Source organism: Myotis lucifugus, unplaced genomic scaffold (assembly GCF_000147115.1).
Source record: "Myotis lucifugus unplaced genomic scaffold, Myoluc2.0 scaffold_223, whole genome shotgun sequence".
In the NCBI taxonomy this organism is placed as follows: Eukaryota; Metazoa; Chordata; class Mammalia; order Chiroptera; family Vespertilionidae; genus Myotis; species Myotis lucifugus.
Window position 1 is genome coordinate 28,332 of NW_005871271.1, and position 27,049 is coordinate 55,380.

Sequence of the window (27,049 nt, forward strand, 5' to 3'; positions counted from 1 at the left end):
CTACATTCTTAGCATTGTGTCATGTATTATGGAGAATACAGTAGAAGGGCACCTGGTGTCTGAACTCCAGTATGTAGTTGGAGGAATACAATTAACCCACATGGGAAGATGGATTCTGCTTCTGGGCCTCATGAGGAGGGAAGTATTAGGATAGGTGGAGGGAAGAGAAGAGGATGAATTCAGACAGAGAAGAGCAAGAATGAAGATCCAGAGATGATAGTCGAGCTGCATGCAGGAAAATAGAGGACCAGTGAGGATACATGTGTGGTCCACACTGGATGTTCTTGACTTGTTTTTGAGTATGGGAATTCACAGTAAGAGGAGAACTCCCTCCTACACATAGAGGGGATGGTTTGTGGCTGACTGTGCTGGCTGTCATTTCTTTTCTACTTTTGCCATCAACTATGAATTTTATTGAAACACAGCAATTATTCTTAAACATTGACTAATGCTTTACTATATAATTACTGTAAAAAAGACTTTATTTTGGAGTAAATATAGATTCACTAGCAGCTGCAAAGAAATGGAGAGAGGTTTTTGGTACCCTTCCCTCATTCTCCCCTATGGTGAACATCTTATATAACTATAGTACAATAGCAAAACCAAGTGATGACATTGGTAAAGTCCACAGAGCTAATTCAGGTGTCACCAGTTACCCTCCTCCTCCTCCTCCTCCTCCCCCTCCTCCTCCTCCTCCTCCTCCTCCTCCTCCTCCTCCTCCTCCTCCTCCTCCTCCTCCTTCTTCTTCTTCTTCTCTCTCTCTCTCTCTCTCTCTCTCTCTCTCTCTCTCATTTTATGTGGATATATATTTTCATCTCTCTTTGGTATATACCAGTGGTCGGCAAACTCATTAGTCAACAGAGCCAAATATCAACAGTACAACAATTGAAATTTCTTTTGAGAGCCAAATTTTTTAAACTTAAACTATATAGGTAGGTACATTGTTATTAACTTAATTAGGGTACTCCTAAGGCTTAGGAAGAGCCACACTCAAGGGGCCAAAGAGCCGCATATGACTTGCGAGCCGCAGTTTGCCAACCACAGGTATATACCTAGGAGTAGAATTGCTGGATCATATGGTAACTCTATGTTTAGCCTTTTGAGAAATTGTCAATGTATGAGGATTTTACTAGCATGTAAAACTCTAGACAAGTTTGTCACATGTGTAGCTTCCTGTCACTACCACCTCAACCAAGATATAGACTGCCCTATCACCCCAGGGCCTCTCGTGTTACCCCTTTATAGCAACACCTTCTTCCTCACCCATTCTTAAACCTTGGTGGCCACTAATCTGTTCTCTCTAGAATTTTGTTTCAATGGTTATATAGGTAGGACCTTACAGTACATAGCTTTTTGAGATTGTCTTCTTCACTCAGCAAAGTTCCCTGCGGTTAATCCAAGTTGTTGTCTTCCTTTTGATTGCTGAGTAATATTTCTCATTATAGGTGTGCCATCTGTTGTTAAATCACTCACTGAAGAACATTTACTGCTAGTTTCTAGTTACTAGCTATTGTGAATAAGCTACTTTGAACATTGATGTATAGGTTTTTGTATGGACTTAAGTTTTCATTTCTCTGCAGTAAAATGCCCAAGGTTGTCATTATTAGGTCATATAGTAAATCAATTTTTTCATTTTAAAAGAAACTTCCAAACTATTTTCCAAAGTGGCTGGGTCATTTATATTTCCACCAACAACGTGTGATCCAGTTTTTTGTATTGTTGCCAGCATTTGCTATTATCACTTTTTTTTAACCATTCTGATAGGTATGTAATACTATCTCACCATGATTTTAAATCTTTTTTTTTCATTGAGATATAGAATTATATCTATATCTCACAAACTGTAAGACTCACCCTTTTAAAGTGTACAATTAAGTACACTTTGTTCACTGGTATGTGCAACCATCATCATTTATTTCCAAAGCATTTTCATCCTTCTAAAAAGAAACCCAGAACCCATTACCAGTCACTCCCAATTCTGCCCTCTTCCCAGCCCCTGGCAGCCACTCACCTTCTGTCTCTTGGGATTTGCCAATTTTGGACATTTTATATAAATGAAATCTAATCTAATAAAAGAGAAACATGCAAATTGACTGCACCTCTGCTATGCCCAAAGCCACGCCCACCAGTCAATCAGAGCGACTATATGCAAATTAACCCAATCAAGATGGCGGCCTGCAGCCCATGGAGCTGGAGCAAGCAGGAGGCTTGGTTGCCCCGGCGATGGAGGAAGTCAAGCTTTCCATCTGCCCTGGCTGGCTGTGGGCTCCGCTCAAGGCAACAAAGTTTCAATTATAGAAGATAAATAAATCCTAGATACCTGCTTCCAGCCAGCCTCCACTGGGAGCTTGGGTGGCTGGGGGCTGTGGCCAGCCTGCAAACAGCCATCAGCCCCTCACCCAGGATGGCCACACCCTCATGGGGTGAGGGTCCCCGCTGAGGGGCTTGGTCAGCCTGCAAACAGCCATCAGCCTCTCACCCAGACTGGCCAGGCACCCCAGCAGGACTCCCCACCCTGAAGGGGGTGTGGCTAGCCTGAAAATGGCCCTCAGCCCCTCACCCAGGCTGGCCAGGCACCCCATTGGGGACCCCCACCCTGAAGGGGCTGTGGCCAGCCTGCAAACAGCCATCAGCCCCTCACCCAGGCTGGCCAGGCACCCCATTGGGGACCCCCACCCTGAAGGGGCTGTGGCCAGCCTGCAAACCGCCCTCATCCCCTCACCCAGGCTGGCCAGGCACCCCAGCGGGACCCCCACCCTGATCCAGGACACCCTTCAGGGCAAACCAGCCAGCCCCCACCCACCCATGCACCAGGCCTCTATCCTATATAATAAAAGGGTAATATGCAAATTGACCCTAACAGCAGAACAACTGTGAATGACTGGTCACTATGACACACACTGACCACCAGGGGCAGACGCTCAATGCAGAAGCTGCCCCCTGTTGGTCAGTGTGCTCCCACAGGGCGGAGCTCTGCTCAGCCACAAGCCAGGCTGATGGTTGCCAGTACAGCGGTGGTGGTGGGAGCCTCTCCCGCCTCCTCAGCAGTGCTAAGGATGTCCGACTGCAACTTAGGCCTGCTCCCCACTGGCAAGTGGACATCCCCCGAGAGCTCCTGGGCTGCCAGAGGGACATCTGACTGCCAGCTTAGGCCCAATTCCCCGGGGAGCGGGCCTAAGCCAGCAGGTGGTCATCCCACGAGGGGTCCCAGACTGCGAGAGGGCACAGGCCGGGCTGAGGGATCCCCCCGAGTGCACAAATTTTTGTGCACTGGGCCTCTAGTCTTATAATATGTGGCCTTTTGTGTTTGGCTACTTTCACCTAATGTTTTCAAGGTTCATCTCTGTTGTAATATTTTACTGTATAGGTGTACCGCATTTTGCTTATTCATTCATTAGTTGATGGACACTAGGTTGTTTTCACTTTTGCCTATTATGAATAATGCTGCTGTGAATATTTATGTGTAAGTTTTTATGTTGATAGATATTTTCATCTCTCTTTGGTATATACCTAGAAGTAGAATTGCTGGATAATATGGTAACTCTATGTTTAGCCTTTTGAGAAATTGCCAAACTGTTTTTCAAAGCAGCTGCACCATTTCCCTTCTCCACCAGCAGTGTATGAGGATTCTAATTTCTTCACATCTTGCCCACCATTTGTTATTTTCTGTCTTACTGAATCAAGCATCCTAGTGGGAATGAAGTAGTATCTCATTGTGGTTTTGATTTGCATTTACTAAATGACTGGTAATGTTGAGCACCTTCTCATGTGCTTACTAGTCGTTTGTATATCTTCTTCGGAGAAATGTCTCTTCAAGTCCTTTGCCCAGTATTTTTTTACATTTTTTAAAATTGATTTTAGAGAGAGAGAAAGGGAGAGGGAGAGAGAGAAATATCGATATGAGAGATATCGATTGGCTGCCTCCTGCATGCCTCCTACAAGGTGTCAAGCCCACAACTTGGGCATGTGCTCTGACGGGGAATCAAACTAGCAACCTTTTGGTGCATGGGACAACACCCAACCAACTGAGCCACACAGGCCAGGGCTAATTGTGTTACTTTTTATTATTTCTTTTTTTTCCTTTTTATTATTTCTTAGTGTTTTCATGTGGACATGGAGGCTGAATGTGTTGACTGTCCTTGCAGAGGCTTTACAAAGGGACATGAGTTCCTTACATATCTTGGACACTAGACCCTTATCAGATATATGATTTACAATCATGTCCTCCCATTCGTTGGAGCATGGTTATCATCTGCATTGCCTTTTCAGTGAAATGTCTCTTCATGTCTTTGGCCATGTTTGTTATCTCTTTTCACTAGAGCTATGGCTGTAGACATTTTCCTTTATAGTATAAGTGAAAAGTCTTCAAACTCTTCTTTGCAGCAGACTAGGAAGGAGCAGACACAACTGTTAAGCTACTCACAGCTATAGATATTTTCTTATTGTGATAAAACAATATAACATGAAATCTACCCTCTTCACAAATTTTTAAGTGTATAGTACAGTGTTGTTTACTACATGCAATTATACAGCAGATTTCCAGAACTTTTTCATTTTGCATGACTGAAACTCTGGGCCCATTCAACAGCAACTCCCCATCCTGCCCCTTCAGTCCCTGCCAACCACCATGCTACTTTTTGCTTCTATGAGTTTGACTACTTTAGAGACCTCAAATAAGTGGAATCATTTAGTGTTTTTCCTCCTGCGACTTCCTTATTTCACTTAGCATGAAGTCTTCAAGGTTCACTCACGTTGTAATATGTGACCATAGCTGTAGATTTGATCCATGCTAGTCAATTCTCATTTTTAATAATCTCATTTTGATAATCACATGATCTCACCACAATTCAGTTTCTCCATCAGCAAAATGGATTACAGTAGGTCCTTATGGTATGGAACTTTGAGGGTAGTCAAACGCAGAGCTTTGTAAATACAGTGGGGTCTTGACTTAAGAGTGTCCCGACTAACGAGTTTTTTGAGATACCAGCTGTCTCTCGGCCGATTTTTTGCATTGAGTTGATAGAGTAATTTGAGTTAACGAGCTCCTTAATGAGCTCCTTAACGAACTCGGTCTCGGAATGAATTAAACTCGTAAGTCAAGGCCCCACTGTAATTGGTACTCAGGTTCTGCAGATAGCCGCCTATATTCCGTCAGGTATAGCTCCTGTGCCCAAAAGTCAGAAGTCAGCAGGAGAAAGTTCTCACTCTGGTTTGTTGAAGAGACTTCACTGAGTATCCTTTTTCTTCCTTAATTTTGTTTATTTTCTTGCATAATAATGTTCAGTCCTGAAGCCTTTCTAGAGCACTTCAGTTCATAAACACTGAGATGGCGAGGGAGGAAATCAAAATGAAGTATGGTCCTCCCTGAGAGGTCTTCTATGATCCCAAAGAGGAGAGTCCTCCAGCCTCCACCTGGCCTCATGAGGCTCCCGGTTCTTGGAGTTACTATGGAGACGTGCTCCAGTATTAAAAGGAAATTAAACAAAGCAATCTGAGAGTTTGCCGGCTAGAAAATAAAAGTTCTCACTTTTGTTCCTGAAGTCTGTGGTTGCTTTCTTCATTAAATTCTTTTTCAGTGTTTCATTGTCCCCAGGTAGACGTGGAGGTTGAATATGTTGTCCTTGCAGAGGCTTTGCAGAGGGACACAGAGGTGTGTAAGATCTCTGGCCATTAAGCTGTGGTTTTAAATATGAAACGATGATCATTATCTCCTTTCTCTCTTGGAAGCAGAACATCTCTCACCATCCGAGCTCTCTCTGTGGACATCCTAGCTCATGCAAACTTCTCTTGGGAAGGGGAAAAGTGAATTTGCCTTTATGCTTTCTTCTTCCCCACACTCCTTCCCCTTTCTGTAGGCCCTACACTTTTGCATCATCCTGTCCCTTTGCCCAACAGCTTCAGCTCTCACCTTTCTCAGCCTGCACTGTGGTTTTGCAGACAAGCAAGGACATATCTGGGCCCTGATCACAGTGGCTACAGCAAGCACTGCCTGTGTATCCTGGGCAGAGGAGATCTCCCCTGTCTCCCCCACACTGCTCTGGCTCTCACTGGACAGACCCTCAGGGACGCTGTCAAGCATCAGTTCCCTCTGGCTGGTTCTCATCTTTCTTTTATTTAAATCAGTTGTGACATCTGGCAGAATCATGCTTCCCCCCCAGGGCCTGGGCAACCCCAGATGCTGCCAGCATGTTCCAAGGTCATTGTCTTCAGAGTGCACACAAGGCCATTCCATTTACTTTGTACAGACACAGGATGAAGAATGCAGGGCCAGGGGGGAGCTGGGAAGTCAACTAGTTCAACCCCTTAATGCCACATCACAAAATTATTTTACAGGAAAACAAAAACTCCACAGCTACAATTGTTAGTGGTTAGCATGTGGCCTGGTGCTGCTGTGTTGACTTTAAATAATCATAATTTCAATCATAAGACTATTTAAAAATGTTAGTAGAAACCAGCATAGGGTTCCAGAAGTGTCCAATCCTTTGTTATAGCTTTGTAGTAGCAAAACTGTCATACTGAAAGTCAGAGGAAGTGGACCGACACATACATACCTATAGGTGCATGCTGACATAAAAGGGAAGGGAAGGGCATTCTTGCACGGTACCAGATGGCAACGCTGTAGGTGCTTTCTCTGTTATTTCTATTTATTTGATCTGAGAAGAGGATCCTTTTCCATTTCCTTATTCTGTGACTGCAGAGAAGTGTCGATTTCTGTTTTCTGGGAAATGGTTGTAGTTGTGTTTGGAGACCAGGGTGGTCTCTCTGTGCTGTCCGTCTGTCTGTCTGTCTTTCTGTCTTGTTTTCCTCTCTGGGTTCTCCCAGCAGACCCCAGGTTGCCCACCTGCCTGATGCCTCCTCCCTGTCTCTTTCTCAGTGTCCCATTCTCCAGGCGCACATATTTCCTTTCCTGACCTGTGCCATGTAACCAACCCCAAGACTGCTAGACAGTTGAAGTTGATCCCAAGGAATAATTCAGGTTAAAGTGGTAAAGAGTAGCCGTGGCATTATTTATTACCATTCCATAAACATTTGCATTTTAAAGCTTTTGATCCCTTAAGTAAAAAAAAAATGTGAGTGCAACAGGCCATTCAAGAAAATAGCTTTTCTTTTCTGGATGATGCATCGAATCAGTCAAGCTATATAGTAGGCAGCATCCATATTCCATCCATGCACAAGCCCAGGCCAGTCCCTTCCTCTGTCCTGTTGTCTAAGAAAGGCTATACCTACATTTACTCCAGGTGTTTCATGAGTATTTATCTTTCCCTAATTAGGTCGTCATAAGCTACTAGTGAAAAGGCATCAAAAATCCAATTCTTTTCACAATCAATAGGAACTTAATATGTGTTTATCAAAGATGAAGTATTACTATGGCTGAAGGAGTCAGCAGTACCAGGTGTATCGGTTGATAATGCGGATTTTTTTCAATAGATGGAGTTGCACATATGTTCATATATATGCGATTTGATATGTATGCTATTTTGTTGTATTGACAGCAAGCTTCAAAACTTCATATGTCAAATTTGCTGAAGGTGTTAACATCATAGATATTTTTACCTTTAAAAATGTTGAATTTCGTGCCAAAAAAAGAACATTTGTGGGAGGTTTTAATTCATTATTTTATTTTGAAGAAAAGTGCTGCTGAAAGTTATCGTATACTTCGGGAAGCTTATGGTGAACATGCTCCATCTCAAGATACTTGTGAATGCTGGTTTAAACGTGATGATTTCGATGTGAAAGACGAACAACATCCAGATCAACAGAAAAAGTTTGAAGACCAACAATTACAAGCATTATTGGATGAAGATGCATGTCAAACTCAAAAACAACTCGCAGAAAGATTAAACGTTGCTCATCAAACAATTTCTGATCGTTTACAAGCAATGGGAAAGATTTTAAAGGAAGGAAAATTGGTGCCACATCAACTGAATGAGAGACAAATGGAAAACCGAAAAGTCATCAGTAAAATGTTGCTTCAAAGGCATGAAAGAAAGTCTTTTTTGCATTGAACTGTGACTGGCGATGAAAAGTGGATTCATTTTGAGAATCCCAAACGCACAAAATCATGGGCTGATCCAGGTCAACTGTTCACATCAACTGCAAGGCCAAATCACTTCAGAAGGAAAATGCTCTGCGTTTGGTGGGATCAGGAAGGTGTGGTATATTATGAGCTCTAAAACCAGGTGAAACCATTAATACTGATCACTACCGACAACAAATAATCATTTTGAACCACACTTTGATCGTAAAATGACCAGAATGGGCCAGAAGACACGGCAAAGTAATTTTGCTTCATGATAATGCACCATCACACACTTCAAAACCAGTTAAAGACACATTAAAAGATCTTGCCTGGGAAGTATTAACCCACCCGCTGTATTCACCAGACCTTGCTCCTTCAGATTACCACTTGTTCCGATTGATGGCACACGCACTTTCTGAGCAGCACTTCAAAACATACGAAGAAGTGGAAAATTGGGTCTCTGAATGGTTTGCCTCAATACAAGAAAAGTTCTATTGGGACGGATCCACAAATTACCTGAAAGATGGGGGAAATGTGTAGCTAGCGATGGACATTACTTTGAATAAAGCACTTTTGATGTTTCTCTTGAAATTATCGTGTTTTCTTTGATTACAAAATCCACATTATTAACCGGTACACCTGGTAAGTCTTTCCTAGTGTTTGAAAACTGCTTATAAAGCCTTATTGGAAAGGCCCTCTGAAGGCTTGGATTTTGTGTTAGAAAAAACACTAATTAGTTGAAACCCTCCAGTGAAGGTCATTGCTTTTCCCTCTAGCCAATTCATGTTGCAAATATGTTTCTCTCAGGGCCGGGATTTTATGCTTACTGGGGAGACCTGTCCCCGAAATTAGTGTCAGTGCTCTCATTGTCAGCACTGCACTCAGCTACTAACTCTACGGGGCGTGGGTTTGCTCTCTTCCCTTGAGAAGCTTTATGGACCCTGGTATCGACAGGCTTTATGGATGCCAAGAAGAAACGTAGAAGGCACTGCTTACCTTCTTGTGGACACTTAAAAGTGGTGGATACCATTGGATCGGAGCCCACCCTGCAGTTGAATCCTAGGACTCCTCCAAACGAATTCTGTGACACTCGGCAAGTCATTCAACTCCTCTGAGCCTTCACTTTTTCTATAAAACTGAGGTATTTCACAGGATTATTTTGAGACTTAAAGACATATTCAAGCAAAGAGCTTGGCACAGAGTAAAGAGTGGCCAGCTGGTGAATGGGACCTCCATAATTTGGTAAAGTCCCAAATGCAGTTTGCATTTGCATTTTGGGCCATTAAATTGCCATCTCAGAATGGTGTGTGTGGGGGTAGTCTTTCAGATCAAGAAATTTGGGCTTCCAGGTGTACATCTCTTTATTTTTTTAAACTGAAAATGTACTTTATTTATTTACAACATTTTGTAAACATACTGTGCATTTTTAATTCAATAATAATTTTTTCTATGGATTTATAGCAAACTCTATATAAAGTTAGTAAATTAATACAAGAGTGAAGATGAATAGAGTAGAATAATTCCTGAAAATGTTAAATTATAGCACTCAATACAAAGACAGATAACTATCTGTACCATAAATATTTACATACCACAAAACTTTTATTTATCATTTTAAATATGCTATAAAACACATTTACAAAAAAGCATCAACATTAATTTTATTATAAACCAATGAATTACTCAGAGGAATATTTATTAAAACTTACGAAAAATCAGTAAATATTGCACCTGAGTTAAAAACTTATAAGCAAACAAAGCTGTTGTTTATAAGGGCCAAAAAGTAAAGGAAACGCCTGGGAATACCGGGTGCTGTAGGCAAAAAAAAAATGTACAGGAAAGGGCAGACACCACTTTCTGAAGACTGTCTACTCCTTGGTATTTTGAACAGCTTCCGTAAATGTGACTCAGCAACCTGTTGGACACTTCTATAGCTCAGGGCTACAGCTAAATCCATAGAATTATATCCAGTGTCGGTTTCATTTGTTGGGTCAGCTTCATTTTCTAAAAGCATTTTTACACATTTCACATGATTTCCATGTACAGCACAAAGCAAAGGTGAGCCTCCAAAAGTATTCATCAATGCCACAATCAAGCAGCACTTTGACAATATCTTTGTAGCCGTTAGTACAGGCCAGTGACAGTGTAGTCCAGGGGTGGGCAAACTTTTTGACTCGAGGGCCACAATGGGTTCTTAAACTGGACCGGAGTGTTGGGTCAGCTTCATTTTCTAAAAGCATTTTTACACATTTCACATGATTTCCATGTACAGCACAAAGCAAAGGTGAGCCTCCAAAAGTATTCATCAATGCCACAATCAAGCAGCACTTTGACAATATCTATGTAGCCGTTAGTACAGGCCAGGGACACTTTTTCTAGAAGCTGGGATCAGCACCTTTCTGAAGTAGAAACTCTACTACAGCTATTTGCCTGTGTACTCCAGCCCACATCAGAGGAGTAAATCTGTCTTCATCCGTGTGATTGATATCATTTTCTTGTTCCATACAAGTGGCAAGTAGAGCATCTCTCATTGAGCAGCCAACTGTTGGACAGATAAAGAATTGCTAACAGAGGTGTGGTTTAGACCTCATTTCCTCTGTGTCTACTCGTTAGAGTAATTGACTGTTTTGTGGGTGAGAAGTGCTTTGTTGTAGAGGGACTATAGACATGCCTTACTTGGATTCCTGGAGGAGATGTATGGATATTGCATTCAGCTTTAAATAGGACGGAAGCCACCTCCAGGTCAGAGTTTACTTGCTCTTGAATATTTTCACTATCCTTTTCATAAGGACTTCACAGATCGAGAACACATGCTCATATCAGATCAGTGAGGCAATATGCATTTCATTCCATGGCAACACCCTGAGCTGATGCTTCTGCATTTGACTCCAGCTGATGTCCTATTTTAATGCCAGTTGGACTATAACTGTTGGGACACTCTTCCGTTATCAGCTGGGCCCAATGTCCAGATTTGCTGATGCAGCATGCTTTCAACTGTAGTTTCAGTAATGTAAACATTTCTTCATAATTTTCCCTTGGTTTTATAACAGTGGTATCCAGTGTATTCTTGGAGTTTGGATATTAAGAAATATCCACAGCGGGCAGTTATGAGGCAGCAGGCGAAGGCCCACCAGGTGGGAGTGCAGGGCCTCACAACCACCTTCCATAGCCAACAGCAAGTGAGCAGGATCTTTTCCATTTGGGGTCACCAATTCACCGCAGACACTCAAGTCCCAGCTTGTTTTGATTGTGACATCACTTCCGGTTTCTTCTTTTGTTTCTGGACAAAAAGCATTCCACATCCTTGTCGCGGCAGCCAAGAGGATCTCCAGGTCCTTCCCGCCACTGCGCTTTGCTTTGCGGTGCTTACTGCCCGGGTACTACAGAGACACGGTCATTTCTGTGGACCACTGAGTCACTGGGCAAGGCCCAAGTTATGCCCCAAGGTCACATCTCCTCCTCCCCATCTAGGTGGTCTCATTTCAACTCATTGGAACCTGGGGAAATTAAATTTTGCACCTGAAAATTTGGATTGGTTTAACCATATCACCCTTGTAACATGATTAAAAGATGATAAGAATGAAATGCTTTGAGGCCTTCCTGTAAGAATTTCTGGCTAAATGCACAATGTCCATTTCTTCTGTCAACTGCCAGGGAGCACCCCTTCTTACCAGAGTGTGCTGGTAAGAAGACTGTTAGCAGGACTTGTCCACATGATGCCTGGCAGGTGGGCACCTGCCTGTTCTGAGCGCTCTGCTGCAGGCCTGGCCACCACAAAGGGAGGCTTGTGAGTCCCAGGACCATCGGAGGAGTGGCTCAGTATTGATTTGCCCATCATTCCTCTAGTTGAAAAACAACCAGGGATGAACTGATTTGGTGGATTTGTTTTCTCTTTAAGCCTTTCTCTTCAAAGGCTGCTAAAACCCATCATGTTCTTGCTCCTTTATAAGGCTCAACTAATGCCCAGTAGGTGGAGTTGGGGCTGAGCAGAACATGGGAAGGTTCTTGTCTGTTCAGAACTTGGGCTGGGGCTCGGTGCAAAATGAACCTTGGTTGTTTCCATTGGTGGGTGTGGGAGGCCTGGAATGAGCATGCGTGGTGGGGATAGGTGGTGCGGGGGGCGGGGGCAGCAAACACCTTCCTCACTGAGCCCTCTGAGGTGATATGGGCAGAAGACTGGAAGACCCTGAATGGAAGACATTTATGAGGGATTGGCCTCTCCTTCCTGCTGGGTCAGGGGCCTGGGAAGAGAGTGTGAATGGTGAGATCAAAGCCCACAGCACCCAAAACAATTTAAACCTTAGAATGGGACCCATCAGAGAAGCCCACAAATGACTAGAGCAGAATCAGGCATAGACTTGACTCCTGACCTTACCAGCTGTTTGACCACTGGGAATCCCTTAACAGGGGAGTCTCAGGGACATACAAGGAAGGCATGACAATACTTACCTGGAAGGGTTTACCTGGAAGGGTTGAGGATTTTATGAAACAATGTATATAAAACACCAGATATTACAAGTCTCTGACACATAGTAAGTGTTCAATTATCAATTTGGGGAGACATGTTTTGGGGGGGGGTGTTGTGCTATAGATGTACTGAAGTGCTAAGGAGATGCAGATCTGGTCATCAAATCTTCATCCCTGGGTAGGATTTGAGGATCTGGTTGTGCCATGTGCTATGTAGTAAGATCCATCCAAGAGGCTGAAGGACCAGAGGCTCACAGAAAGCCCTCCGATTAGACAGTGATCTAGGGTGATGGACACCTACCTTGTTGCTCAGGGAGGTAGGTGCCTCTGCTGGTGGGCCAGCACCACAGGGTGCCCATACCCTCAGGGCCAAGTTGTCTTCTTCCTTGATACTCTGACAAACACTCTCAACAGCAGGTTGCCAGGCTCCCATTTTGTCATATGGAATGGCATTTCCCAGACAAGTTGGCCTTTTCTTCTTGGCCATTCAGAGTGGTAGCTGTGTCTTGGAGGCCCTGGGGACATTTTTCAATACTGGCTGTGGGATCAGTTTCCTCATCTAAAAAATGAGGTAATAATAGAACCTACTTCATAAGGTTGTTGGGAGGGTTGAATGTATCAACTCATGTTAATTGCTTAATGTACTTACAGTAAAGGCTCAGTAAATACTGGCTGTAATGTTATTCCTATGATTATTCTTTCTTCTACCTTCTTCTCCCCCTATAACTCTATCCTTTCCTTCCATCTCATACCTTTGATTTGGGTTCCAAAATATTTCCAGGGAGAGCAGGGGTTTGTTGGGACTGTCATGTGGAAGCTATATTCATCCTGTCCTCATCTCCCACCTGCCCACCTCTGTTCTGACCACTGAGCCAGCCCACTTTTCTTCCTATGTGCCTGGCAGCAGTCAGGTCTTGCTCTTCGTGAGGTTGGTCCCTACCATTGCAGGACCTGGCAAGAGAATGTCCTCGTCTGACCTTGAGGATTGGGCCTTGGGGGCAAAGGGGAGATGAGCAGAGCCTTGGGTTAGGTGTGCACGGGGTTTCTCTGGGACAGCAGGGAGAACTCTCATAAAACACTGCCAATTCCTTTTATGGGATTTAGGGTGGAGATCCTACCACTAGGAAAAACTAGGCCTCTTGACCCTGACCATCTCATTTGCCCTTCCTTTTCCCCAGAAATATGGGGGTGTCCTGGTGACCTGGGGGTACACACAGCTTGAGTATTCCTGACTCTGAGCTTAGCTTGAGGCTCCTCTATGGCTCATGTGGAGTTCACGGTCCTGCTCCACACCCTTGGCTTCCAGTAGCGCTTGTTCCAGCCGGGCCCTAATGCCCTGTCCCCTCCCTCTCCCTCTTCTGTGCCATCTGAAGGATGTGATGAGGTGGAGGTTAGGTGAATACAATGGCCACATACAAGATTTCCCAATTCCGTGTAGTTGAAATCGCTAAACTATAACAAATCTACCATCAGTAGCTCCATCCTCTCAGCCAGTAGAGATACTGTAAAAACACACTGGGAGAGGAAAACAGGAGGAGAAAAATGTGGCCAGTCCCTGCCAGTGGGACAGTCATTTTGGCAGCAGTGGAACTAAACCTCTGGCCTTTGCTCAACTGTCCTATCCTTGTGCTCTGTTGATGATGCCCCTCGTGGAACCGCCAACCACCAACGGCTTGGCCAGCTCCAGAACACAGCCCGTCTCACAAATGGAAACTCTAGACAGGAAGTTTGGAAAGCTTGCCCTGATTTCTGCATGGGATGAGATTTTTTTCACTATACCCAGCAGGCCTTTCCTATCAATATATTTCATTTTGGTGGCTTAGGGACTTCAGATTTGGGACACTCTGTTCACTGCCCCTTATTTACCACTATTGGAAAGCTATTGACCATGCTGTTGACCATCTTTGACCTTTCTGGAATGCTGCCTAGTTCTCGGGGTGCTTTCATTTCTCTTCTCTTTTGACCTTCATACCCACAGATGTCACGACAGATGAGTACGTGGAGGTACGACTCACTCAAGGTCACAGAGGTTGTTAGCAGCTAAAGAAAAATAATTCAGGTCCCCTAATGTCTGGCCTGGTTCCCTCATACTACTTGGGGAAAATCTGGGGTCATGTGCAAGGGGCCTTGGGGATATGAGACCTGAGTCAGGTTTACCTGGAAGCCCAATTTATTGTGCTTTGCAGATACTGTGTTTTTACAGATCGAAGGCACAACCCTCCACCAGCAAAAAGATTACAGCTCCCTTTATTGCAGTATATGCTTTATTGCAGTATCTGCTTTATTGCAGTGGTCTGGAACAGAACCCACAACATCTCCAAGGTGTGCCTGCACAGTAGAGGTTGGGTAAGGTGCAGTGCGTGAGAGAGATATTATACCTTCTCATTGAGATGGAGGCAGCAACAGCTTTTTGGTGGCAAAACCCACCATATAATTGCTGCTTTTGACCTTTCTGGAGACTTCCATATTGCAAGAGCATAGTTGGCTCCCCTTACCTTTTCCTGCACAGACAGTGCTGGTGCAGACAGGCAAGAGTCGGTGGCATTCCCCAAAGACACTCCTTCAGGACTCAGGAAAGAGGCCAGGCCGTGTGCTGCTGCCTGTTTCCCTGTCCTTTCCTGTTGCTCAGAAATTGCTCAGGAATGGTCTCAGGAGAGTCCTTGGCTGGTCTCTGTGGAGCATCCTCCCTTCAGCCATGCAGCTCACCCTATGGGTTGGACTGCTGTAGTGGGCTCCATACCAGGACTCAGGGCTGGGGCAGGGCTTGCACTGTGTTATCATGTTCTGTCTCTTGCTTCCCTAAGGGCAGATCTCATCTGTTCTCCTTTCCCTGATGATCCTTCAGACTGTTTATTAACAAAAGAGACCTCATGTCTTTAAGAGAGGGCTTTGCTCTCTCTGTCTCCTCCTGGCCCCTCGCAGAGCACCTGGCACAGAGTAAGGGCTCTCTAAATGGTAGCTCAATAAATCACAGCCCATTGTTCTTATGATCTCCCTTATTCCTCGGAACTCCAAAAGCAAGGGGGTGATGTCCCCATTTTATAGACGAGGAACCAGGTTTGGAGAAGTCTGCCTAGTCACACAGTCAGTGAGTTGGTGTGAACCCAGGCTTATCTATATCCCCAGTTGGGGCTTTCTCTGCTATACCAGCCTATACCCCTGCTGCCATGTTCACTCCAAGTCAAGCTGATTTCTGGGATTCCTCATTTTGAAAGAGTCTGGAATGTGACTTGGTGTCTAAGTAGCTATGGGACATGGCAAGAACTACGAAGGTATCAGAGCTCCAGCTTAGAATGGGACATGGCTTAGGGTAGGGAGTCAGGTCCAGCAGAAAAACAAGGCAGAAGCCAACTGTGTGGCCTGTACCTGTAGCAGAGATTAGGGGGACTTGCCTCTGGCCAGCTTTAGAAATTGGGGGTGAGGTATAAATGAAGCCCAAGTACACTATGCATTCTTAGAGTCTAAGCCTACTTGGCTGTAAGCACTATGACAAAAATAAAACAACAAAAGCAAAACAGCATCACAAGTGAAGTTGGGGAGAGGGGTTGCATTCAAGGCTTTGGGGAGGAACCATGAGTGTGGATGGGTTTTCGGATGGTGTGAGGTGACAGTTTGATAGTGAAGATTGCTGTACTGCAGACAATGGGGGTGAGAAGTGGGGAGATAACACTTCCAGCCTGGGAGGTGATGGTTGCAGCTGTGAGGGGGAATGAGTCCTTCTTGGAGGAGGCAGGAGAGAACCAGCCTTAGGGGTTTGACTGCAGGGGGTGGAAGGAGGGACAAGACTGCAGAGAGGGAGCCATGGGAAACGGTGGGAGAGCAGGAGACTGGAGGGTGGTGGGACGCATGTGCAGAGACAGCCAGGAGGGAGAGAGCAGCAGTGCCAAGAGCTGAAATTCAAGGTGCGGAAAGGACACTGGATTTGGGAAGGAAGAAGTCATTGAGGACCCCAGGGAGCTGTGTCCTACTTTTCCACATCCCCACCTACAATTGCACAGTGAGAAATTGTGCTCTGAGGGAGGGATCTGAGGTCCCCAGGGAGTAAGTGTCCACTGTGCAGGACCACTTAAGGCAAGAAGAAAAGATACCAGCCACTGTGTTTTCTGCCCAGGCCTTGGTTCAGTTGACCACAATGGTCCCTTTCCTGCCCATTTCAGCAACTTAAGAGTTTACTCCATGATGTAAAAATAGTCTATCAGGCCCCAGGGACAAGGAGGGTGGCAGGCATCTGAAGTCAGCAGATGGCTTGGAGTCTGATTCCACATGTTGACAGTCAAGGACTCTTCTTCTTCTTCTTCTTCTTTTTTTTTTAAAATATGTTTTTATTGATTTCAAAGAGAAAGGGAGAGGGAGATAGAATCATTGACTGGCTGCCTCTTGCATGCCCTCTCCGGGGGTTCCAGCTCGCAAATCAGGCATGTGCTCTGACTGGGAATCGAACCGTGACTTCTTGGCTCAGCCACTGAGCCAGGCAAGGACTCTTCTTTCCTTCAAAATGAGAGGATTTGGTAGATTTATGTGTTGAAGTAATTAGCCTTGACACTACACTGCTAAGTAGACATTCCCTATTTAAACTGTAGACACCGAGAAGTTGAGAAGTAGAAGGGTTTAATGAGTTGTCTGACTTTGCAAAGTGCTTTATAATTGCTTAGTTTATTAGTTTGTGGAGCGACTGTTAAAGAACTTTTAAGAGTCTCAAATTTGGGTAGAGACATAGTACTTAAGAATGAAAAATAGGTCATTAAAATAACAAAGGAATCAATATAATTATCTTCTCTGCCTGGCAGAAGCCTCCAAAGCTCAGAACAATTAAAGTTTGGGCTTCCAGTAAATTAGTCTCTTTACTACATGGCATCAAAGTCAATAAGTTGTAGGGTACTAACGCAGCCTTACAGTGCAGAACTGCTATGTTGTGGGGAGGTGGAGAGAGGTGGGTCCACATCCTGCCCCATCTTTGCTAAGGCACTCAACTCATTGGACTCGGAGCATTGGAGGAAGTTGAGAGGGAAAGAATGAACAGAAGCGTGGCAGCTAGAGATCTGGAAAAATGTATGGACAAGATCACTTAACATTTCTGGGTCTCAGTTTCCATGCCAGAGTCCTCTTGGGGCAGTAAACCCTCCCTTTCCTCCAGGTTTATTGAGAAGGCTCAAAGAGATAAGATACAGGATAGGGCTTCAGTGCCATCAAGCACTATGCACATACAGGTATGGCAAAGTCTCTCCATTTTTAGAAAATGTTGGGGTTTCAGTAAGTTCAGTAAGTAGCCACCAGCCGCCTCCCCATGTTCTGATTTAATTGCATTGAAGATTGCTTTTTTTTTTAAAAAAATGATGGAGATGTGTTTGGAAAATATGGTTCCTACCTACAGGTGAGAGGGCTGTTACCCAAACTCAGGATTTGCTGGACTTGCCCATCCAGGCAGGCACAGGTGGCCCTGGAAAACCACAGCACATGGCCTTGGGCTCTGACACTCTAACATTTTCAGCTTTGATGAGAAGACTTGGCCCAGAGCTCCCAAGAGGACAAGGAGAGAGGGTGGAACTGAGCTAAGCATGTGCAGTTCCCGTTCCTAATCCACCGGTCTGGATTCACTCCCTATTCCCAGGGTGGGGTGACTGAGGGGCCCTGGAGAAACCAGAGACATACCTGTAATGAAGAACCCACTATACAGAAACTAGATGGCAGGGAGGAGATTTATCCCAACAGATATTGCCATTTAGAAGGAACTCAGCCTCCACGAGCTGATGCTATGGGCTCTGAATTCATTAAAACCCATTTGCAGATGTTTCCACTTCCAGATATTTCCTGTCCATAGGCCATGGCAGATATATTGAGACATTGCTTTAGGAACATCTGGAGAAAGGTTGGCAAAGAGGACATATAAATAACATGCTTGGATAGAAAATTTCCTTTCTATACTGGAGACTTACTGATGTGTGGTCACTAAAAATGAACTCTTTGCTTTCATAGAACACAATGATTTTTCATCCAAAGTGAATTATATTTAGAGTCCCACTTGGGTGGGGTGTACCTTCATGTATCATTTTACAGCTCGTGTAGAGTAATGAAGCCTTCTCTTTGGCGGGGGGTGGGGGGGTGGAGAGAGACATCTCTGGATTCCTCTTTATAGCTGAAATCTCCACAGTGCTGGTGTCCACAAGTTAATGACTTGTGATTGCACAAGAAAGCAAACATTAATAGTTAACAGATTATTGCTATATTTATATACTTTGACTATCATGGCTAATCACTTGGTTTTACTAAGATGAACTGTTAATGCCCAAACCATTAGAATTTAATAAAAAATGATCATCTATTTGCCTTTCTAAGGGCTGATGACACTTTCAGTGACTTATACCTATAATCTCTCACACACAAACAAAATCTAACAATCATTGGGAGTAGGAATAAAAAATATATATATTGAGCTCTAGTTGATGATTTGCTAACCATTATTTCAAGATTAGTTGTGATGTGACAGTGTGTGTGTGTGTGATTATAAAAGTATATGAGCATATAATGTACTATAAAATGTTGGTGTTTGGAATTCCTTCTCTTAGTACTTCTTTTCAGTTTTATGTATAAGCTTTAGAACAGTGGTTCTCAACCTTGGCTGCACATTAGAATCACCTGGGAATCTTTTTAAAATCCTGATTTCTGGGCCTCATCCTCAGCCTCTTTTTTTTATCTGTAGAGTTAATGATATCATTAGGAATGCCTTAGACTGCAAGTAAGAGGAAAATCTGGACTCAGCTAATAAAACATTTGGGAAATGTATTTCTTACATGAAGTAAGAAAGCAAAAGCTCCAATAGTTTCAGACACAGAATCAGGGCTCTGGGTGCCCTCTGGTTGACTCTCTGGGCTTGGCGCTCTCTCTATGGTGCATCTGTCCTGAGGCTATATTCCCTCGTGGTTGCAAGAAGGCTGCAGCAGTTCCAGGCATCAACTCCAGACCCATCTAGATCCCAAAGAGGGAGATACTCTCTCTTCCTCTGTGGCTTTTATTAAGAACAACAAAAACAGTATTCGCACAAACAAATTCCCCCTCCCCACAACCAACTGACTTTCTTTTGCATGTCACTGGCCAGAAATGTGTCACATGCCTGTTCCTGGTGGGCCTACTTGATTAGCTTAGACCAGTGGTCGGCAAACTCATTAGTCAACAGAGCCAAATATCAACAGTACAACGATTGAAATTTCTTTTGAGAGCCAAATTTTTTAAACTTAAACTATATAGGTAGGTACATTGTTATTAACTTAATTAGGGTACTCCTAAGGCTTAGGAAGAGCCACACTCAAGGGGCCAAAGAACTGCAATGTGGCTCGCGAGCCGCAGTTTGCCGACCACGGGCTTAGACCAATAAGGACCCATCTCTTAGGTCAGCCCCTCCTGAAGTAATGGCCATGTGGAAAAGGGTGAAACTTAAACAAAATTGGGGTTTATTAGAAACAGAAGAAGAATTTAAACAACGAAATAAACCCTATAGGATTCTTGTGAGGTATAAATGAGATAACCTATTGTTTAATGAGGGAACATATATAAAACTCTTCAAACAGTGCTTAGGACATGGGAAGTGCTATATATGTATTAGTTTACTGTGATAAATAAATGTCTCATTGGTAAGTCTCTGAGTTCCATACCAATATGAAATAGTAATATAACTGGTGTTTTATTAGAGGTAAAAGGAAACAGATGGATGTCAAAGATAAACAAGAGAGGAAATCTAGCTGATGCTCAGAGGCAAAGAGGAGACAGTGAGCACTTGGCCCATATTTGGGCATAGTCTTTATACTGGGAGGAGTTAGGGCAGCCTTCTGAGTAAAGGAAAATGATTGCCCAATGTGTTAATGAATTCCAGTCCCAATGGTCTCTTCTTTCCCACAGCTATTTTTTTTTTCACTAGTTGAAAGTGGCATTTAACTGCTGAAGTATTTTTAAAACAGCTGGCGGTCTCTTAAGCAAATAAAAAGTTTAGATTTTATTACTTTTGATGTGGGGAGAATGGAGGTGGAAAATCATGTGTTGTGTGTCTCTGTATGTAAATTTAAATATCTGTTTATGAAAAACACACACACTTACTTATAAGAAACTATATAAAAGCTATAGCAATCCTAGCCAAGAAAAAGTAACAGAAAAAAATTGGCTTCTTGAAGCTTTTAGCTATAACTAAAAATAAACTTCCTAGTTCATGTTTGAAACATTACTCAAGAAAAAAATTTACTCTGTGTACCCTGAATGACTTTAGAGTTCATTTGTCATTCCGTGTGAGTTCGAGAAGGTTCCTGCTATATCTGATGGCATTTTATACCATTTGAGACAGGCTTTTGTTCTGGCCACTTGATATGGCATTTTATATGTAGCGAGTGACAGCTGTAAAACTACTTGTTCATGTCTTTAAAAGAGAAAAGGAAGATGCAGTTTTAAAGGTAAAAGCTTGTTTCACTTTAATGCTTCAAGCTTTATTTTGATAGCCTTGAAGAGATTTGGAGGTTTGTTGATTGTTATGTATTTTTCTTAAATACAAAGCAAATTACTTTAAAGAGAGCGTGTCCATCTGATTTGTCATATCAAATCCTTTTCCTTCAGGGAAACCAAAGAAGACACAGAGAAATCTTGGAGCTCTTACTTCTGGCATAAAAGCAGCATTTCTGTTTTCATCCTTCTTGGCCTTTTATCAAATTTTACTTCCAACCTTCTCAGAAAGCAACGTTCCATTATTTATAATCAACCTTGTAAAGCTGATGTTTGCCAATTCTCTCTGGTTTGGCACTGAGCATCTACAAGTCCAAATTATAATTTCTTCCTTTACCAGAGATTTTCAGTTCTTCCCACTCATACCTCCTCATAGGAAAATGATTGCCGAGTGTGTCAATAGAGGGGTCAGAGGGGTATTTTCTACACTGCAGAGTACTGTCTTTGAAGTGAGACTGCAGCAAGCTGCAGAGCCCCATGGAGAGGACTGAAATGGAAACTGTACTGATTTCAGCTGATTACTTGGGATGGGAGATCCTTTCTGCTTCTCTGGTGCTATGGGCTTCAGCTGCATTAACTTCCTAATGCAAAGTCCTCCTTTGGACATCAATCTAATGGACTTCACCAGCTGTCCTGAGTTGCTCCGGGCTTGAGAGCAAATACTGCGCAGGGCAAGGATATATTTATACAGTGATCACAGAGCCTTCAGGAAAAAGCAACAGAATAAACACCCAAATGATGTACACCAACATCTTTTCAAAGGCTCACAATGACCATATCTACTCATAGATTTGTTCTGTAGACTGTAGCTAGGATAATTTAAGGCTGGTGGAAGTTTTCCCCCCTTTCTCCACTTTTCATGTTACTTGACTTTATTCTTCTTTCAAGGAAATGTTAATCTTCGGGAAGGAGTTGCCTCACCTGCTGTTTCCTGACGCATTCTTGGGAACAGCAGGTGTAGTGGGTAGCAGTCACTTGGGCAGGCAGCCTAGTGGTGTGTATACTGTTACTACTCTTGTGTCATTGATGTGGAAACTGAGATGCGGTGGGATTAAGCCACTTGCTCAAGCCACTGAGCTAGTGAGGCCACAGTCTGGGCTGGGGCTTGGGTCTGTGGGATTTCAAAGCCATGCTAGTGTGTAGCATCACTCAGAGCTGTTTCTGGGTGGTGGCGCTGTCTGCTAACTCCTTAAAGGATACTCATATTGTTAAGTGGAGGTTGTATTTCTAGGTTTCTCCCCTGCTGTTAGACACTTCTGTTTCCCCTTCTGCCTCCTCTCCTCCCACTGAGATATCATATTCTAAGAATACCACCCAAACTGTAAAGAGTAAGAAAGTTGCGTTTACGCAGGCACTTTATACCTGCAGAATGCTTCCCGTTTCCTGTCCTCCTTGGTTTGGTCCATAGGGCTCCTTCTGGGTGTCAGGTCAGAAGTCTCAAGCTGGGGGCGGAGCTTGGGCAGCAGTTACTGTGGATCTGTGTTGACCGTTCCAAACCCTCGGCTCTAGGGAAGGGTTGTGCAGCCCTGACCCCTTCAGGGGCCTCCTGGCCATTTCCCACACCTCCCCACTGCCAAGTTCCCGCCACACCTTGTGTTCCGACTCTGCATAGTTTGTTGTTGTGGCGGGAATGCTTCTTGAGCCTGTCACAAAAACTCTGGACATACATTGAGTATTATGGGTTTTGGTCTATTGGATTCACATGAATCAAGTCTGGAATATCACATTCTAAACCTCTGTGCATGGAAGTGCCTTCTCTGGGCCAATAAGAAGAGGAACCTGGAACCCAGGGAAGGGAATTTCCACCCTCTGAGGCACCAGGACCCAGACACATTCTCATGTCCTGGTCTTTCTCCATTCTGGCTCCCTTCCTTATCCCCTCTCCCCCTTCCCAAACATACACAAAGGAAGGACAGACACAACAGATATTCAAAAGACATATGTCTATTCTTTTCATTGCTTTCCCCCTCAAGGACAGTACAGTTATGTTGAGAAAACCCTTAAGAACGGGGAGAAAATTTTAATTTTCCTTGGGTCTCACATGCAAGCATTCTGAGTGCATGTGACACAGTGGTAAGCTTGAGCTGGGAAGAGGCTCCAGCCCTGGGTTTGACCCCGACCAGCCCTGAGATCCAGGCCATATCATCAACCCTCTCTGGGGCTCAAGCTTTTTTACTGTAGCCTGAAGGTACCTTTCAGCTCTGACATTCTGTTGTTTGAGCAGAGGAGATACTGTGTCCACAGGGATGGTTTCTCACAGGCTGATCCTTGGCTCACCCTGATGCTGTATATTTAAATAGTAGAACTCTTGGCTAATTAGTATTTGAGTGTCTATGATAAGCCAGGCACTGTGTTAGGAAATCATAAAGCATATTTCTATTCTTTGCAGCTTGTAATGTGGTGGATGAAATGGCAGTGGGGGCCATAGCTAGTTTACAGTGAAGTGGGGCAGCTGTAGTAATCTATTGGTTAGAGTCTAAGATTTAATTCTTCAGTCCCCCATGTATGTATATCTGCTGTTTCTGTCTGCCTCTTGCTTTTGGCAATGGCACCCCGACTTTCCTGTGGCCACCCTTTCCCACTGGGTTGATCACATTCCTGTGATCTTGGCCTGGCCAAGAACTCATATCCTGGCTATGGTCAGTGGTTAAAGAAATGGGCAGAAACCTAAGCCAGGCCAATTAGACTTTTGTTGTAACTATAGGAACAGAGCCTCCCAAGCTGGAAAAATGTATGCTTGATGCTGCTTCTGGCCGTCTTACCATGACAGGGGGCAGACCCACTGAGATGAGGTTGTCACAGGGGGAAGCAGAGCAGAGGAGGAGGGAGGGGCTGCTGATGGCATTGTCAGCTCACCTGAGTCCAGCTCTGCCCGCATCTAAAACGAGGCCAGGACTTGTCAGTCATGTAGGCCAGCATACGGATCTTTTTTCCCTGCTGAAGTTTTAGATGAGTTAATGTCACTACGATTGAGTCACAGTCCACACTACTATTTAGGCACTACTGCCTTTCTGCCACATTCTCTGGGCAGTCCTTTAACCAGTTAGGATGCAGTTGAGTCTGTTAAGATGCATTTGACTTCAAGACCTTACCCAAATCAGCGTAAATGGTAGGTGTTATCAGTCTCCTGTAACAAGCTGAGGGCAGCATGGGTCCAGGATTGGTACTTACTGTCACCAGAGCCTCAGGTTGTCAGGGCCCTGGCACTTGCTGGGTTGCCCTTAAGTTTGTCCCTGTATGGTACAAGGTTGCAGTTCTAGAAATGGCTTTCTCACAGGTCTGCTTTATCCCAAATGATAATTTCTCCCAAAATTTCTTCATAGTTTTGTATTGTTGGGTTTCTTTGGTTTGTTTGCTTTTTTTGTTTCATTTCATTTTATTATTATTATTATTTTTAATCCTCACCTGAAGATATTTTTCAATTGGTTTTTAAACTCAGTGGAAGGGAGGTAGGGAGACAAAGAGAGAGAAACATCGATGTGAGAGAGACACATCGATTGGTTGCCTCCCATATGCATCCCGACCAGTGCCAGGGATCCAGCCTGAAACCCAAGTATGTGCCCTTGACCGGAATTGAACCCGGGACCCTTCGGTCTGCTGGCCAACACTATATCCACTGAGCCAAACCAGTGAGGCCTGGTTTTGTTTTATTTTAGATCAGAAAGAAAAAAATTCTATTTGCAGCCCTTTAGCAGAATTGGCTTTATGTTTCTGTTAAAGAAAAACTAAGTCTGACACTAGTTAAAGGTGGTAAAGACAGATTTCATTCAGTGTTACTGAAGGAAGGGAAATGGACTTAAGTATCTATAGAACTAGGCTCCACTCTGATCCATGTAGAAGTGACTGGGAGTTTAAAAGGCAGAATTTGGAGGAATGAGTAGAGGCTCGAACGGAGACAGGGAAGTGGAAAATTACAAACAGCAGTTTTATGAGGCCATCTGGGTTTGCTAACTGGTGCTTGTCGAAGTTAGGTTCCTATCCTCCTACAGAGACTGGGAGACAGGGGTCCTTTCCTTCCTGATGATGACATTTCAACAAAATGGCTTTTAGGTCCTTGAGAAGGACACTCCTACATTGTAGGAGAGATGTGGACATCTCAAAGAGACAGAGGAAGGATTCACAATTGTAAGTGTTGTTTTTTTTTAATCTGAACAATAAAGATTTTATTAAAAAAATAAAAATCAACAAATAAGTAATATAATGAACAGAATAAACTGGTGAATAAAATAGAATCATAGGCATGGAAACAGAATAGACCAGGAATTCTCAGACGGAAGGGGGGGTGGTGGGAAGAGATTAAACAAAGATCTTATATGAATATATACATTACCTATGGACACAGACAATAAATAGGGTGGCAAAGGCCAGGGGTGAGGCAGGAACCATGTGGAGGGGGTAATAGGGGGAAAAAGAGGGACATCTGTAATAATCTTAATAATAATGATTTTTTAAAAGAACAAAAAAGAATATAGAGTCCTGAGAATCGCTTTCTCCAGTTACCTGAAGAGACCTTAGAGACTGACTATTTTCCCTCTATAATACAGAAGATATTTTCAAACTAAGTAAGGAAGACTGTCATCTATTGGGAATGTTAATAAAATAAATACTGCTTAGGGGAGCCTTGACAGCAGCTATACTGCCCAAGGAAGTGGAGGGAAAAAAGGTGGATAAAAGAACACAAATATCTGAGACCCTCCCCTTCTTCAGCCTGGTACTATTTAGGCTCTGAAAGAAAGGCCCATTTATGATGAGCTTCCTCCACTGAAAAACCTTTGAATCACCCTTATAGAGGCCCCTAAATCACCATGGTGGTTTTAGGGTCTATACCAGGGGTGGGCAACCTCTGGCACGCGTGCCAAACATGGCATGCCAGTAACTTTTGCTGGCACGCAAAACCCTCTCTTACAATTGTAAGCTTTTAACAAAAATGCTTTAAGCAAAGAGAAGATAGGGCCTCTCAGGTTGTTGGCTGGAAAAAACTGTAAATTCAATTGGGAGCCTTAAATTTTTTCAGACAAGAACTCAAGGGGGCTGGGTCGTCCCAGGGGCATGGCCTTAGGCTGCAGGAAGCCATGTTAGAGTTTGCTCAAATCACTTACTAGCAGTGGGGTGGGGTGGACGGAATTGTTTGTGCCAAAAGTTGCAGTTCTGTTTTTAGTTGTGTTACTCCTCACCTGAATATTATTGTCCCATTGATTCTTAAAGAGAGTGGAAGGGAGGGAGAGAGGCAGAGAGAGAAACATTGATGTGAAAGAGACACATTGATTGGTTGCCTCCCGCACACATCCTGACTGGGGCTGGAGTTTGAGCCTGCAACCAAAATATGTGCCCTGGACTGGAATCGAACCCAGGACTCTTTAGTCCGAGGGCCAACGCTCTATCCATGAGTCAAACTGGCCAGGGCGAAAGTTGCAGTGCTTATAGGCCAATGTTGAAGCCTCATTTGGAAGAAGGCTCAGAGGAGCTGACTAAAGTATGGTCAAGGAAAGAGTGTCATTTCCTTGGCCAGAATTGCATTGTCAGTCCCCGATCAACCAAGCCACCAAAAGGTCTTTAGTGGCAAAAGAATTTTAACATTTCATTATTAGTTTAGAGTCTAACCTTGGACTCACCTTCTGGAGCTGGGAAGGGCATTTTCTCTGAGCCCAAGACTGGGAGGAAGGTGACAAAATCATGGTTCCATGGGCAGGAAGAAGGGGATGAGGAGTGGTTTGGGGTCTACACTGGGTTCCTGTGCCAACTCCCCAGCTGTGATGATGGGTAGAGGGACAATTATTGTCCATCTTAACCATAGTCTTGCTCCATAGAAATGCCAGGTGGAGAAAAATTGGTCTGAAGAGTATAATTTGTTTAGCTCTCTCAGACACAGCCCAGTATACTTTGAAAGGCATAGAGTGATGGGATAAGAAAGTTTCTTGCCTTGGCCAGATGGCTCAGTTGTTTGGAGTGTCATTCTGTACACCAAAAAAGGTTGTGAGTTCAGTTCCCAGTCATGGCACATATCTAGGTCGTGGGTTTGATCCCCAGTTAAGGTGTGTTCGGGAGGCAAACAATATTTTACTCTCACATCGATGTTTCTCTCTC

The 27,049-nt window shown here is 43.8% G+C and overlaps 1 protein-coding gene and 1 pseudogene across 1 annotated transcript in view; one reads left to right on the forward strand and one right to left on the reverse strand.

Moving 5' to 3' along the window:
* The window catches only part of CCDC3 (coiled-coil domain containing 3), a 104,522-nt gene that overhangs the window by 15,211 nt on the left and 62,262 nt on the right, over positions 1-27,049 (forward strand). The window lies entirely within an intron of this gene.
* LOC102423210 lies at positions 9,765-12,974 on the reverse strand (annotated as a pseudogene).